This window comes from Vipera ursinii, assembly GCF_947247035.1.
Source record: "Vipera ursinii genome assembly, chromosome: 2".
Lineage (NCBI taxonomy): Eukaryota > Metazoa > Chordata > Lepidosauria > Squamata > Viperidae > Vipera > Vipera ursinii.
In genome coordinates this window covers 1,630,432-1,646,088 of record NC_139513.1, presented here as the reverse complement: position 1 = coordinate 1,646,088, position 15,657 = coordinate 1,630,432, and the positions used below count along the sequence as shown (strand labels likewise).

Here is a 15,657-nt window from a genome sequence, read left to right as displayed (position 1 = left end):
GCTTTAAGCTTGGTAGGTATCTTAAAAGTTAGGAGGTTCTCAACCTCATCACCTTCATGATTCTTTCTGAATTGGTTTTTCAGTTCCTCCAAGGTCTGTGTTAAGGTTCCGGCTCATGATCCTAACCAAGCAAACACCTTTGAGACATTCCAATCTCTTAATGTAAAATTTTATTGAGTATACCATTTTGACATGTTTGAAAGCAAAAGAAGCTCTAGCAAAACACCACCCTAGCCCTACACAGTGAAAGCATAGTATTCTCTCTCCTCCCTCTGGATCAGGGGACCAATTAAATGCAGCAATATTGTTTTGAGAAAAGGGATGCGGTTGGCAGTTTGGCGGCAGTTTGGCGGGTCAAATCCTGAGTGCCATGTAACAGAGTGAGCGCCTGTTACTCATCCCAGCTTCTGCCAACCTAGCAGTTTGAAAGCACGTAAAAATGCAAGTAGAAAAATAGAGACCACTATGGTGGGAAGGTAACAGTGTTCCGTGCGCCTTTGGCGTCTAGTGATGCTGGCCACATGACCATGGAGATGTCCTCGGACAAGCGCTGGCTCTTCAGCTTTGAAACGGAGATGAGCACCAGCCCCTAGAGTCAGAAACAACTAGCACACATGTGCGGGGAAACCTTTACCTTTACTTTTTTTAGGCTGAACAGGTGCTCTCTTACCAGGTGTCATCAGAAGGTGTCCTCAGAATTAAATCTTCACTGCCTTTGAGCTACTTCAGTTCTGAAGAGACCCAGTTATGGGGGAGCAGCTACTGGCCAATTTGCTCTCCTTGCTCCCTCCCTCCCTCTGGGGAACCAAAAGAGGATTGAAGGGAAAAACCTCACCCACCTATGGTTAGAGTGTCTCCTCTGCCAGTGGACAGTGGAAATAAATCTTTCTTCTTAAAGTAGGGAAAATTCCTTCCAGTGTGCAGTATCCTACTTCTTATGGAATCAGATGTAGGACCCAAAGAAAGTAACAAACTCTTACTACGGTGTTTATCAGCATGCGCCAGAGGGACTCCTTCAAATATTGCATTTCCCCGAAAATAAGACTGAGTCTTATTTTATTTTATTTTATTTTTGCCTGCAAAAGATGCACCAGATCTTATTTTTGGGGATGTCTTACTCACCTCCAGCCCTGACAGCCCTACCCAGCTGGTCCATTTCTTCTGCGGCCAAAGGAGCAGCTTCATTCTGCAGCTCCATTCCAATCTGCATTTTGTAGTCAGGTCTTTCCAGAAGGCCTCTGCAGTCCACTACCAAGCTATGGATGGAATCCATAGCTTGATCCTCAGCTGCAGAGGTCTTGCATAACCAAGCTATGGATGGAATCCATAGCTCGGTTCTCGGCTGCAGTGGCCCTCTGGAAAGGCCTGTGACAGAGAAATGCAGGCCTAGCTGCAGAAGATGCCACAGAAGAAGTGGGTGGCGAGGAGAAGCCTGGCTGCAAGATAAATGTCTGTGGGGTATGTGGGGCAGCTCCACACCCCCAACCCCACCCTAGCTTGATTTTTAGGTATGTACCTCACCCCCAAACTAGGGCTTATTTTCGGTGTAGGCCTTACTTTCGGGAAAACACGATAATATTGAGAGACGACCCCACACATAATAAATAGATGCACACCTATTTATGTATCTCAAAATGTCAAGAGAGACTAAGTAACAAATGATGTAAGTGTACATATTCATAGGTGAAAGATGTCAAGGAATTGTCAGTGAGTTTAAAGCAACACAAAGCTGAAAACTCACAGCCAATTATAGTGCTGGAGACTTGTAGTCTGGGTTCCTGGAGAGCCATTAGCTGCTCCAGCAACCCACGTGGTATTACTAATGAGCCCAGTACATAACACCCCTCCCCTCTTAGATCAGACAATATTAACACAAGTTAGTCACAATGCAATTATCAAGACTCATTATCAAAACATACTAAAAATAAAAGTAATAGGAAAAAAACAACCCAAATTGAACTAGGTAAGCAGAGAAGGGTCACATTCACCCTTCCAAAGCCAAATTCCCCTTGCCAGACACCTCCAGTCATTGCTCAGCTGAGATCACTTCATGGCCAAGGGTGGCTAAGAAATGGAATGAAAAAGGGGACACACACATTTAACAAACCTCCATAGCAAAATAAACTTTTAGACACAAAGTGTTCCCTTAAACTCATTCCTAATGGTGCCTTTTTTGGCAGCAGGAAAGGACACAGGCTCAAGCTCACTACAACACATGCATATGCCCTGTTGTCATCCCTGGTCCCAGATCAAAAACTGTGAATCCCATTTCTCACATCATTTTCTCTGGAATAAAAACAAAGAGCCCAAAGCAAAGAATCAAACCTCATTGCAATGTTTATTAAAGAGTATGTACTGGGAATGGAGACTTCTCCAAAAGAATTGTATAAAATTCATCCAAAGAAAGAGATATATTCACATCATACGCTCACATCCCATTCATAACGTAATGGTGTTTTTATGAGTTTATGTGCTATGTTTAAAGCTGTAAGCCACTAGTGTAATCTATGTATGTCGGGCTTATTTGTTTATTAAATAATTATAAAAATATTTATACATTTCAGAAAGGAGGGGAAAATGATTGAAAAAGGGAGAAAATGATCCATGTCTACATATTCATAAATGATAGCATAATCAATCTCCGATTACTTCTTGCCCTTCTATAATCTGCAAAGAAAAATTATCTTAGAAGAAATATTTGCATCTTCAGATTCAAGGGTTCCTAGGGAAATATTCTGATAAAACTTCCCACAGATCGCTGTGAGCTGCATTCCTTATTTCTCCATTTGCCTACCAAACAGTCCCATTCATCTGGAAACTGATTTTACCTACACTATAGTGACTAAAAATGAGACTTGGCATATTGCTATTGGTTTCTTTAGGAATACATAGGAAAATAAATGTGGGTAGCTTTAGAAGAGGAATACCTCCTCCCCATGTACACCTTGCTCCCTTCCTTCCTATCTTTGTCAATTTTAAACCAATGTTAGTGCTACTATTTAATAATTGAATTTTTTTATTGTTTTGTCTTGTTTTTACTGATTGTAAAGTGCCTAAAATGATCTTTAGGCAAGAGGGGAAGCATATGTTAAATAAATAAATATTAAATGGTCAAAATCTACTCCGGCATGGGTCCGGAGTACCTCGGGACCACCTGCTGCTGGCGTCAACTTCCCTCCGCCCTGTGCGTTCCCACAGAGAGGGCCTCCTCAGGGTGCCACTGGTCAGAGAATGTCGGCTGGTGGCCCCCAGGGGAGGGCCTTCTCTGTGGGCACCCTGGCTTTATGGAATCAGCTGCCGGTTGAGCTCCGGATGGCACCTGACCTTCGCTCCTTCCGACGCGACTTGAAGACCTACCTATTTGAACAAGCCGGCCTGGCCTGATGGGGGATGCGTTGCGGTTTTCATTGGGGATTTTTTACATATTTCTACTGTTTTTAGTTTGGGCTCGTATTTAATTCTTTTTTAATTTTTGTAATTTGTATTTTTATATATGCCCTGTTCACCGCCCTGAGTCCTTCGGGAGAAGGGCGGTATACAAATATAATAAACTTAAACTTAAACTTATTAATTAAGATTATTAAATGCCATTTTTGAAAAATAAATTTGTAAAATTCATTTTTTCTACATTATTTTGACATCAAATGTTCTTTGGTGTTGATATCTGGCCTAAAAATAATAATATAGCACTTTGGGATGCAAATGCAGCCCAACAAGCCAGCACTGGAGGCCAGAATGGAGAAGACCTGCACAGCCACCATGTATTTCCCCTTGGTGCTCAGGTAGGCAGGCACAAAGGACACCCAGACACTGCAGAAGACCAGCATGCTGAAGGAGATCAACCTGGCTTCGTTGAAGGCCCCAGGGAGATTCCTGGCTAGAAAAGCCACCATGAAGCAGACAGCAGACAGGAAGCCCATGTAGCCGAGGGCAACATAAAACATGATGACAGTGCCTTCATTGCATTGTAGAATAATCTCTGTAGGTTGGGAGTGCATGTCAGAGTCAGGGAATGGGGGGGGGAAGTTCCCAACCAGATGCTGCAGATGACAACTTGGAGACCAGAACAAGAAAGGACAATGGAGTTGGCCAGGCTCTTCCCCAACCATCTCTGCACTTTATTCCCTGGTTTTGTGGCCAAGAAGGCTAACACCACTGTGATTGTTTTGGCCAAGATTGAAGAAATTGCAATTGAGAAGACAATGCTGAAGGCTGTTTGTCGGAGGAGGCAGGTAATTCTCCTTGGCTGACCAATGAACAGAAAGGAGGTCAAGATGGAAAGTAGGAGGGAGGCCAGGAGAATGTAGGAGAGGTCCCTGTTGTTGGCTTTGACAATTGGTGTTTCCATGAATTTAATGAAGATCCACAAGCCAAAGCCTGTGGTTAAAGAGAATAACAAGGCAATGAAAGGATAATCCCCAGATTTTCATCATAAGAAAGATAATTTTTAATCTTGGGGATACAGTGAACTCGATTGATGTTTGGATATTGATCTTCTGGACATTTGGTACATTTGTCTGCATCTGAAAAAGAGCAAAAATAGTTTCTCCCTTTAACATGTCCTTTAATTAAATGCATTGTTTGGGTAAACTTGTTTTTTATGTGAATGACTGGGTGTAGGTGAACTCAATATAATTCTTCATTTCCCTCCAGCTAAACACCTTAATATTTATTTTCTCTTCTTTTTGATGTCACCATTTCATCAATGAACATGCTGAGAGAGAAGAAGGGAAGAAGAAAGGATTCCAGGAAACAAGGCAGTGCCACCATTTTACCTTTTCACTGCTGAACCTCTGGAGTCTAGCCTTTTGTCAATGCTTTAAGGCACCAATGATATCCAGTCTATAGTGGAATGTAGTACATGTGAAGGATTGCTTAATGTGTCTTATGCTAGCTGAAATGGATAAACATTACTTTTGCCATGGAGAAAGAAATGTTAGATGGAGTGGCCCTTGAAGATGAGTTGGATATATGGAGTAAGGACATCAAAATGCATTCCTCATTTTTTTATTATCAGAAAGAGTAACATCTTCCAATAAAATCAAGAAAAAAGTTTGGCTAAATCCCTACACATGATTCTTCTTCTCTTCTCTTCTCTTCTCTTCTCTTCTCTTCTCTTCTCTTCTCTTCTCTTCTCTTCTCTTCTCTTCTCTTCTCTTCTCTTCTCTTCCCTTCCCTTCCCTTCCCTTCCCTCCTCTCCTCTCCTCTCCTCTCCTCTCCTTTCCATGGGCCATGATTCTGAAAATTATTTTATGAAGACCCTCCAGCAGAATCTTTCCAATGTCAGCCTCAGGAAGTATAAACCCAGCAGTCACCTTAGGCTGACCAAAAAAGGCATCTCCCAAACATATGGAGCTGTCACAGGATTGTTACATAAGGCTGCCCAGTCCATCTACCACATCAATTAGAATGAAGAGAGAAGCCAAGACATTCTATGAAACTTCTTTACTAAAGAAATACATCCTTTGATTAAAGGCAGGTGGCTGCAAGCTGAAACTGTGGCTGCCCAAAATACCTACCAGTCATAGACACTTACAAAGAATCTGATCAATCTTCCTACAAAAATTCAATCAAAGTTCCATCATTATATTCTGAAATCTGGAAAGTCTCATATTCAGAGCAATGAAGTAAATAGTAATTTGAAACATGGAAGTTGTGTTGTAAAAGATAAAGAGCAAGAGATGTCATCTCCCTCACCATACACAAGATCTATGGTCCTCCTCAAAGTTTGCTCCTTTCTCCTGCTGTCACCCACCTTCCATGGTGGAGACGGTTGCTTCTGCACATGGACGACAATTGTAGCAGCAGATGGGCTTCCCTTCCTGAGCCACCTTCATGAACCCAACAGGGCAGCTCTCCACACATCTGGAAGAAGGCATGGGCTGGCCAGAAAGAGGGGGAAAAATAACATCCACAACATGAATTATTTCCTAAAAGAGGTAAAATGAAAAGTTTGGGGATCTTCAATTCAAGGTGTCGCTTTGCTAAATTTGAAGCCAAGAAGAAATTTGGAGCTTTTCACACTGATTTGGTTGCTTCCTCTTTGACTATTTATCTTCTCTTCTAGTTTTTCTCCCACTACAATTTTATTTTAAATTCCTTACCTACTGAAAAGAAAGTTGAATGAACTTATGCTTTGACTAAATCAATCACTTTGTCCCATGATATAAAACTAGCTTCCTTGTAGAAGTTTAATAAACAGTTAACTGGAATAGTTAAGCATTTTATTCTGATAGACACCTGAACCTCTAAGGGGAAAATGTTTCCTCTGTGAGAGAATTGAGATGACATCTCAAGTCTTGTTGTTGTTGTTAGCTGCGAAGTCGTGTCCGACCCATCGCGACCCTATGGACAATGTTCCTCCAGGCCTTCCTGTCCTCTACCATCTTCTGGAGTCCATTTAAGCTCACGCCTACTGCTTTATCTCAAGTTAACCAGACTATTCCATCTTTAACGATGGGGGGTGAAGTGTTATCCCCCGTTGATAGGGCTCGCAACTTGGGCGTCCTCCTGCATTCACAGCTCAATTTTGAAGATCACATAGGAGCCGTGACCAGAGTGGCTTTTGCCCAGGTTCGCCTGGTGTGCCAGTTGCAACCCTATCTGGACCAAGATGCCCTACGCACAGTCATGACCTCGCTCCCGGTTAGACTACTGCAACGCTTTCTACATGGGGCTGCCCTTGAGGACCACTCGGAGGCTTCAGCTGGTGCAGAATGTGGCCTACTGGGTGGGTGTGGTCAGCTCGACATCACTTGCTTCAGGGATTCCTGGGTAGGACTGGGGCAGATCTGAGGGTCTCCGTCAGAGGAGGATGGGACCTGTGCTGGGTTGAGTCTGGCCACCGGATTCCCATTTCTGCTGCAGGGCTGGCTGTAGGAGGCCATCCTCCTCTGGTTCAGGGACCGTGCCTTTCCCAGTTGGTCTGGCCTCCTCTGGGGTGTGGCTATCCAGTTGGCCGTGGTTGGTGCACTCAGGGGCCCTTCCTCTGAGCTGGTCAATGTGCCACCTGATATGTCGATCCCCCTCCACCCCCACGTTGTATGATAGAGGCCCCATTTTTTCAACCACAATCCCTGGAATCCATGGGTGACCTGCCCCGGAGAGACAAGCCAGGAGGGAGAGCGAGGTAGGAAGTTTATTCTCTGGAGAGAGATTAAAATACCTTTTTGCCTTCCTACCTCGCTCTCCCATCTTCTGGCTGGTCTCTCTGGAAAAGAGAAACTAAAATCTTCTTCCCCCAATCAATCTCCTCTTCCCCTTTAAAAATCCCTCCCCAAGAGCCCCGCCCTGCCCCCAGCCTCCGTCGAGGCCTCTGGAGCTCCTGATTGTGGAAACATCAGAGTTCTGGCAAAGCCTCCCAGCCACCGCCGATCCCACCCCAAATTCCCCTCTCTGCTACACTTCCTTCCTTCTCTCCTTTTCGTCTCTTTCCTTCCTCCATGCTCAGAAAGGGGTTAGATCTACTCTATCTGGACCAACTGTTGCTGCCACTCCTATCTGTAACGATAAACCAGCTAAAGCAATGATTTTGAAACCTTTACCCTTTGACTATATACCCCTCTTCAAGAGTCCCTAAGCCTATTTGGCTTTTATATTAACAAGGGAGGAATGAAGGGATTTTATTATGCTTAAGGTTGATGCTAGTAATATTGATATTAGGAGTGATACTTTGTAATCATCTTTGTTTATGTGCAAGCAGCTTTGTAGGTGCTTTCTATTGGGAAATTATTATATAAAGCAAATCTTTTGTGCTTTAGGTACAGGGGATTGCTTACATGAAAAGAGCATGGGGAGGGGAGGGGGCAAAGGAGTTATGGTGGAGCCTGGGTTGCTGTGTATGAGTCATCATCTAGGAATTATTTTTCTGTACCTTTTGCTTCCTAGTACCAAGACCAGATCTCCTTGTTCTGGAAAGGTATAAAAGGTGGAAGACATCTTTCCCGGTTGTTGCCTTCACCTCTCTACCAGCCATGAAGAGAGATGTGGCCACCCGACTCTATTTTAATAATAATAATAATAATAATAATAATAATAATAATAATAATAATAATAATAATAATAATAATAAAAGTTGCTTGCTTGCTGAAACCTCGGCTCAGGAGTTTCTTTTGGCTCTTTTAAATTCCTGAGTAATGCTGGGGCAATTGTGAGGCTAAGTGTAAAACCTTACGTCCATATAGAATAATTGGGGGTCCTGTGGCCTTCCAGATGTGGCTGGGTAACATCTTTCCCTCTGGCTGGAAGCCTCTGCCCGTAGTTCTGCCTTCCAACCACTGCTCCATGGCTCACCATCTGGGTGACCAAACTCAGTTGACCTGGCCAGGTGTCCAACTTTTATTGCCAGTCCCAAAGATGCTTTTTCATGAGGCAACTGGATTTTCTTGCATTCCTTTTTCCTTGGAGACGTTTCACTTCCCATCCAAGAAGCTTCTGCAGCTCTGACTGGATGGTGGTGAATGGCAGGATTTACACTTTTGGCAGACCAGCTGGTCATCCTGGTCAGAGAGAAACAAGACAGTCTGGTTGCCTCCTGAAAAAGCATCTTTGGGACAAGTATGAGCTGGATGACTGAGAATCTCCATGGACATTTTATTGTCAGTGAATCCGGCTCTTAGATGGGCGACAAAACATCTCCGAGTGAACAGCCAAACTCAAGAGGGGACCAAGGACCCCACAGTTCAACCCAGGCTGCAGATCTTCTCTGCCTACCCCAGGACTACAGATCCATTTTCCTCATGGGACTGCATATTTTCCCCATTTCCCTCACCTTCCTATATGCTTTCTGGTTAACAACCAACAACCTGGACCAAGTGGCTTTTCCTTCCTCCCCTCTGAACCCCCCCAGGAAATATCACTTCCCTCTTGGAGGGGGGCAAACATCCCCCCCTCTTCTGAATTCAGGGACAGAGGGGACTCAGTCATCAGACCTGGAGAAAATCTGGAGCTGAGACTGTTCAGACAGCCTTGATTCAGCTCATTGTAGGGTGTCCTACAGTTTAACATTTATTGTTTTATACAAATAAAAGCAAAAAAAAAAGAATCAGAGAAGAATAGAATAGAATAGAATAGAATAGAATAGAATAGAATAGAATAGAATAGAATAGAATAGAATAGAATAGAATAGAATAGAATAGAATAGAATAGAATAGAATAGAATAGAATAGAACTGGAAGGGACCTTGGAGGCCTTCTATTCCAGCCCCCTGCTTAAGCAGGAGGATCTATACCAGACATGTCAAACACAAGGCCCGGGGGCCGGATGAGGCCCACAAAGTGGTTTCATGTGGCCCGCGAAGCCATCCTGGAAACAGTGAGGGAATGGCCCCTGCTGCCTTGGCCCTGGCCCAGAGACCCTCCTTCTGCCAGAGACCCTCAGATCTGTCCCACTCCTGCCCAGGCCCTCATAGGTACCCTTGATGCGAATGATGTAGAGCTGGCCATGCCCACCCAGTAGGCCATACACACTCTAGCCATACCCACCCAGTAGGCCATGCCCACCCTGGCCATACTCACTCGGCCCCCTGAGGGCAACCGCAATGCTGATGCGGCCCTCACTGAAATTGAGTTTGACACCCCTGATCTATACCATCTCAGATGGGTGATTGTCCAGTCTCTTTTTAAAAATTTCCAGCGATGGAGATTTCTGGTGGCAAGCTGTTCCACTGGTTAATTGTCCTCACTGTCAGGAAGTTTCTCCTTAATTCCAGGGTGCTTCTCTCCTTGATCAGTTTCCAACCGTTGTTGCTCGTCCTGCCCTCTGGTATTTTGGAGAACAACATGACCCCCTGTTCTTTGTGGCAGCCCCTCAGATACCAGAATATTACTATCATGTCTCCCTTATTTCTTCTTTTCTTTAGACTGGCCAAACCCAAGTCCCGCAGCCGTTCTTCGTACGTTTTGGTCTCCAGGCCTTTGATCATCTTAGTTCCTCTTCTTTGACTTTTTACCAGACTCTCAACATCCTTTTTGTGATATGGTGACCAAAATTGGCTGCAGTATTCCAGGTGTGGTCTTACTAGGGCTTTATGAAGTGGTACTAGTACTTCGTGTGATCTTGATTCTATGCCTCTGTTTATACAACCCAGGATTGTATTAGCTTTTTTGGTTGCTGCTGCACAGTACTGGCTCGTAGTTAAGTGATTGTCCACTAGGACTCCAAGGTCCCTCTCACAGTTACTGCCTCCAAGCCAGGTCTCACCCAATCTGTTTTTGTGCCTTTGGTTTTTCCTGGCTAAGTGTAAGACTTTGCTTTTCTCCACATTGAAACTGGGAGGGATGGAGAAACTCGAGGGATCCAAGGGAAGGGGCAAAGGTTGGGGATATCCATGGCAGAGAGCAGTAGATCCCAGAATGCAGAATAACAGAGTTGGAGATCAACCCTCTGCTCAGTCAGGAGTCCATAGTACCATTTCAGACAGGTTCATTCAAGAGAGCCTCCAGCGATGGAGCACCCACAACTTCTGAAGGCAGTGTCTGTCCCACTGGTTGATTGTTCTCCCTCTCAGGAAATTCCTCCTTAGTTCCAGGCTCCTTCTATCCTTGATGAGTTTCCACCCATTGCTTCGTGTCCTGCCCTCTGGAGAATAGTTGAACCCACTCTTTCTCTGTGAGAGCCCCTCAAATGCTGGAAGACTGCTATCATGTCACCCCTGGTCCTTCTCTTCATTGGGCAAGATGGGCCCTGTTCTTGCAACCATTTTAGGCTGTAGACCCCTCATCACCTTTGCTGCTCTCTTCTGCACTCTTTCTAGAGTCTCAGCATCCTTTTTACATCATGGTGGTCAAAACTGGATGCAGGATTCCCAGTGTGGCCTCACCAAAGCTGTAGATAGCGGCATGCGGATCTCAGCATGGAGAACAGCTAGGATCTCACTGGATCCCGGGGCCTCCAAGCCTCTCTAAGCACCAGGTGGATTTTGGGAGAAGTGGCTGTCTGGTGAATGGTTGGAGCCCTGGCTCCAAATGGGGAGTCTCTGCTGAACAGGAGGGATGGGGGAGGGGTCTGGAAGGACAGGCAGGCCAAGAGTTCCAGGGGGAAGATTAGATGGTCTCCATGCCATTCCTGTCCCACTCTTATTACTGAGAAAGAGTCACACCAGAAGAAAGAGAAGGTGCACCAAAAGCAGTTGGAGCTGTTGAAGCTGAAATGATAATGATAATGATAACTTTATTGCCACTTTGAATGTACACCAATCGGCATACATCAAAATGAAATTTTGTTGTATTCAGCTCTCAAAGGGTCACCTCCTCCGATATATACTCCTTGTTCGGGGCCCGCTCAAATTTCACATTGTCCATTTTAGTCTCTAGGGAGTGAACGATGGCAAACAGGACAGATGGAAATGGGGCTCCATGTGGATTAGCCCTCAAGTTAGCTTGTATTCTTTCCTTTTTCTGATCCTGACTCTTCCACCTTTTCCTTAAAGAGGCCTTGCTTCTTTTCACCTCTGGAGCACACTGCCGCCACCACCAACTCCTCCAAAAGCCTCTCTCTCTTCCTCTGGGCCTGCTGACAGCCTCATCCAGTTTCTTCGCTCCATAAGCTCCAGGTCCTCTCCTCCTCTGCCTCCTCTGGAAACAGCCCTGATTTGCAATACAATCCATCACTAGGCCAGCAGTCAGATCTTGCTGCTGGTAGAACAAATTCAAACAGCGCCAACGACTTTTAACGGTCTCACCAGCAGTTCCAAAACAACTAGAAACTCACCAGGCCAGCAAAGATTGTCGGTCGTATGTTACCTTAGTTCCACCATGTTGCTCAAACACATTAAAATCTTCCTGATCATGTGGCCTATAGCCCTTACTATCCCTCCTAATACTATTCGCCTTCAAGAGCCAATGCAGCCGCAGCCGTTCCAGGCGCCGCCATCTTAGAACACATGCCACATCATCTTCACTAACCCTTCTCCACCCAGAACAATCCAGACTTTGGGGAAATGGATGTATCTATTCCCAAAATATTGTGAACAAAATGAAACTAACACCTTCCTACTTAGCTTTGAAGACATCTGCCAAGCATGTGTCCACTCTTGAAGGGCTGTTTAAGCCAAATATTAGCTAACGTATGTGTTGAGGAAAAGGAGACTCCCAAGAGTTTAACAAAACATGAATATGAATTATTACTTTATTTATTATATAGTCTGATTACTATCTTGGATTTTAATTTAACTAGTCTAACTTTCTTCATATTTCTATTATCTTTGATTTTAAATAACTTAAATTATTAAAAAAATACTAATTAGGCATATAAGCCAATAATAACTGTAATTAATAATTAAATGTTATCAGCCTAAGAAACAATTTCACAATCAGTTTCCTAATTTTATCTTCAGATGTTCCTTGGTGTTTAGATCTGGCCTCAGGATGATAATGTAGCACTTGGGGAAGAAGATGCAACCCAACAGTCCAGCACTGGAGGCCAAGATGGAGAAGACCTGCACAGCCACCATGGACTTTCCTTTGGTGCTCACGTAGGTAGGCAGGAAGGAGACCCAGACACTGCAGAAGACCAGCATGCTGAAGGTGATCAACTTGGCTTCATTGAAGACCCCAGGTAAATTCCTGGCCAGGAAAGCCACGGTGAAGCAAATGGCAGCCAGGAAACCCATATAGCCAAGAACAACATAAAACATGGTGACAGAGCCTTCATTGCATTGAAGGATGATTTTTCCTGTCTGGGAGTGAGGGTCAGAGTCAGGGAAAGGGGGAAAAACTCCCAGCCACAAGGCACAGATGAATATTTGTATGCCAGAACAAGAAAGGATTATGGAATTGGCCAAGCTCTTCCCCAGCCATCTCTTCACTTGGTTTCCTGGTTTTGTGGCCAGAAAAGCCAGCACTACCATGACTGTTTTGGCCAAGAGAGAAGAAATGGCAACTGAAAAGACAATGCTGAATGTTGTTTGTTGGAGAAGACAGGTGGCTTTCCTTGGTTGGCCAATGAAGAGAAAGGAGGACAAAAAGCAAAGCAGGAGGGACACCAGGAGGATGTAGGAGAGGTCCCTGTTGTTGGCTTTGACAATGGGAGTTTCTAGGTATTTAAGGAATATCATTAAAACAAAGCCTGTGGTTAGGAATAAGAGTAGGGCAAAGGAGATGAGGATGATGCCCAGATGCTCTTCATAGGACAGAAAGGTTATTCTTTTGGGAATACAATTGATTTGGTTCTCATTTGGATATAGATCATCTGGGCACTTGGTGCATTTTTCAGTATCTGAGAAAATAAAGTAACATTTCTTTTATACTCTTTCAAATTTCAAGAAAACATTTAGATGAGATGTGGTACTGAGAGACAGGATAGCCTCACTAATGATATATTTTTACACTACAGCAAAAAAAATCCCTAAAATATATTACAACTATAAAAAGAATAACAAAATAAAATTAAACTATAAAACAAGAACAACAACCACATAAAATTAAAAGAACTGGCTGGTGCCACCAGCTCACTTCTCTCAGGTAATCCACCTGATTCTTATTTTGCACTGATCTTATCTTATCCCAAATGGTTGGGGAAAGTAGCAAGTGTCCAGAGGTTTAAGAGGATGGGGGCCTATTGAATTTCAAAGGGGAGTGGGTCCAATGGGGCAGTAGTTGCATCAGAAAAAGCAGGCATCTGGACTTCCGGTGGTGACGCCGCGCCAATGGCGGCTTTCTTCTGGCTGCCAGCCCTGCGATTGTGTGAAAAGCGTGCGGAGACAGCAAAAATCAGCTGTCCCGTGGCTTGAAAACCTCCCCCTCGAGAAAAGAGGGGGAGGAGACTTCTCCTCGGGTAGAGCTCCCCTTGACCCCCTTAATTATTTGGGGGTTGGAGGGTGAGAGCTCCCTCGGAGCCCGAGGCTTCCTCCGCACTCCAAGACGCCTTTGCTCTGAGCTTCAGGAGTGAAGCAAGATGCTGCATCCACATCTGCAATTTAAAGGGACTTGTGAGTAATTTAAATGCAGACAAAACTGACCAGGAGAAGTAAAAATTGCAAGTGCTGGAAACTTTAACTCGGGGAGAATTAATCTTCTCCATATTTTAATTTGACTTAAAAGGAAAAAATGGTGCCGGAATGCTGTTTCTTTGTTTGAAAGGACAGTGTCAAGAAAGAGATACATTTGGCAACAAAGTTTAAACAATGTATTAGACTTTGTGTATTTACAGTTTCATTCTTTAAAAGAAAGAATTCTTACAGAATATTTTTTCTTCTTTTTTCTGGGATTTTGCTTTTTACTTTTTTTCTCTTTAACTGCTGATTTTGTTGAAGGAGAAAGTGAAACTTATAAGAAGTGGATTTATATAAGCAGGAAAATAGCTTCAAAGCATTTGGGAATTTCTGCTGTTTCTAAAAGTACAATCTCCTCTCCTGTAGCACAGCCTGCAGTGCAATCTAAGCCTAAATCCCCTCCACCTTCTCCCCCACCACCTGCATTTACGCTTAAAGACATTCAAGATGCTTTAAAGCAAGCAACACAAGAAATAAAGGAGGAGATGGCTGATCTCCTTGACAGTAAAATGAAGGAGGAGATGGCTGACCTTCTTGAGAATAAAAATAGATAAATGAGGGAAGACATATTGCTTGCACTTCAAGGGTTAGCTACACATATTGAACGTTTGGATGATCGGGTGGATGAAGTTGTGGAAAATACTGAAAAATTAGAAAGCAGAGTTGTCAAAGTTGAAAATAAGATTGATATAACAGAGGACGAAGTGACCATCTCACAATATAGAGATATGGAATTTGCATTGCGAATAAGAGGATTAAAGGAGGATCCACGAGAAGTCATGGAGATGGTGGTGAACCTGCTTTCAGGACATAAGTATAAAAATCTTTTTCCTTTGAAAAGAGGGCAGAAACAGGCTTCGTCTCAATCCTGCCAAGACTGAGTGGCTGTGCATACCGGCATCTCAGGTTAGCCAGGCCATTCCATCATTATATGTTTTAGCCTCCAGTCCCCAGATCATCTTTGTTGCTCTTTTCTGTACTCTTTCTAGAGTCTCGACATCTTTTTTACATCGTGGTGACCAAAACTAGATGCAGTATTCCAGGTGTGGCCTTACCAAGGCATTGTAAAGTGGTATTAGTACTTCACGTGGTCTTGATTCTATCCCTCTGTTAATGCAGCCTAGCACTGTGTTGGCTTTTTTGGCAGCTGCAGCACACTGCTGGCTCATATTGAAGTGATTGTCCACTAGGACTCCAAGATCTCTCTCACAGTTACTACTATCGAGCAAGGTACCACCTATACTATACTTGTGCATTTGATTTTTCCTGCCTAAATGCAGAACCTTACTTTTTTCACAATTGAATTCATTTTGTTGGATAGTGCCCAGTGTTCGAGTCTGTCCAGATCCTCCTGTATCATAAGCCTATCTTCTGGAGTATTGGCTATTCCTGCCAGCTTGGTGTCATCTGCAAATTTGATGAGTTCCCCATCTATCCCATCATCCAAATCGTTGATGAAGATGTTGAAGAGCAGTGGGCCCAGAACAGAGCCCTGGGGCACCCCACTACACACTTCCTTCCATGTAGATGCGGTTCCATTAAGGACCACATGCTGAGTACGGCCTGTCAGCCAGCTACGAATCCATCTGGTGGTGATGCTATCTAACCCACATTTTTCTATCTTATCAAGTAGTAGGTTGTGATCTACTTTATCAAATGCCTTACTG

The 15,657-nt window shown here is 43.9% G+C and overlaps 1 pseudogene across 1 annotated transcript in view; it reads right to left on the bottom strand.

The window, feature by feature from the left end:
- Positions 1 to 3,629: 3,629 nt before the first annotated feature.
- Positions 3,630 to 15,657, bottom strand: part of LOC310633214 (vomeronasal type-2 receptor 26-like) — a 165,187-nt pseudogene continuing 153,159 nt past the window's right edge. The window contains exon 5 of the transcript in view: positions 3,630 to 4,377. The product of the transcript in view is annotated as a vomeronasal type-2 receptor 26-like (transcript). The remainder of the gene's footprint in view (positions 4,378 to 15,657) is intronic.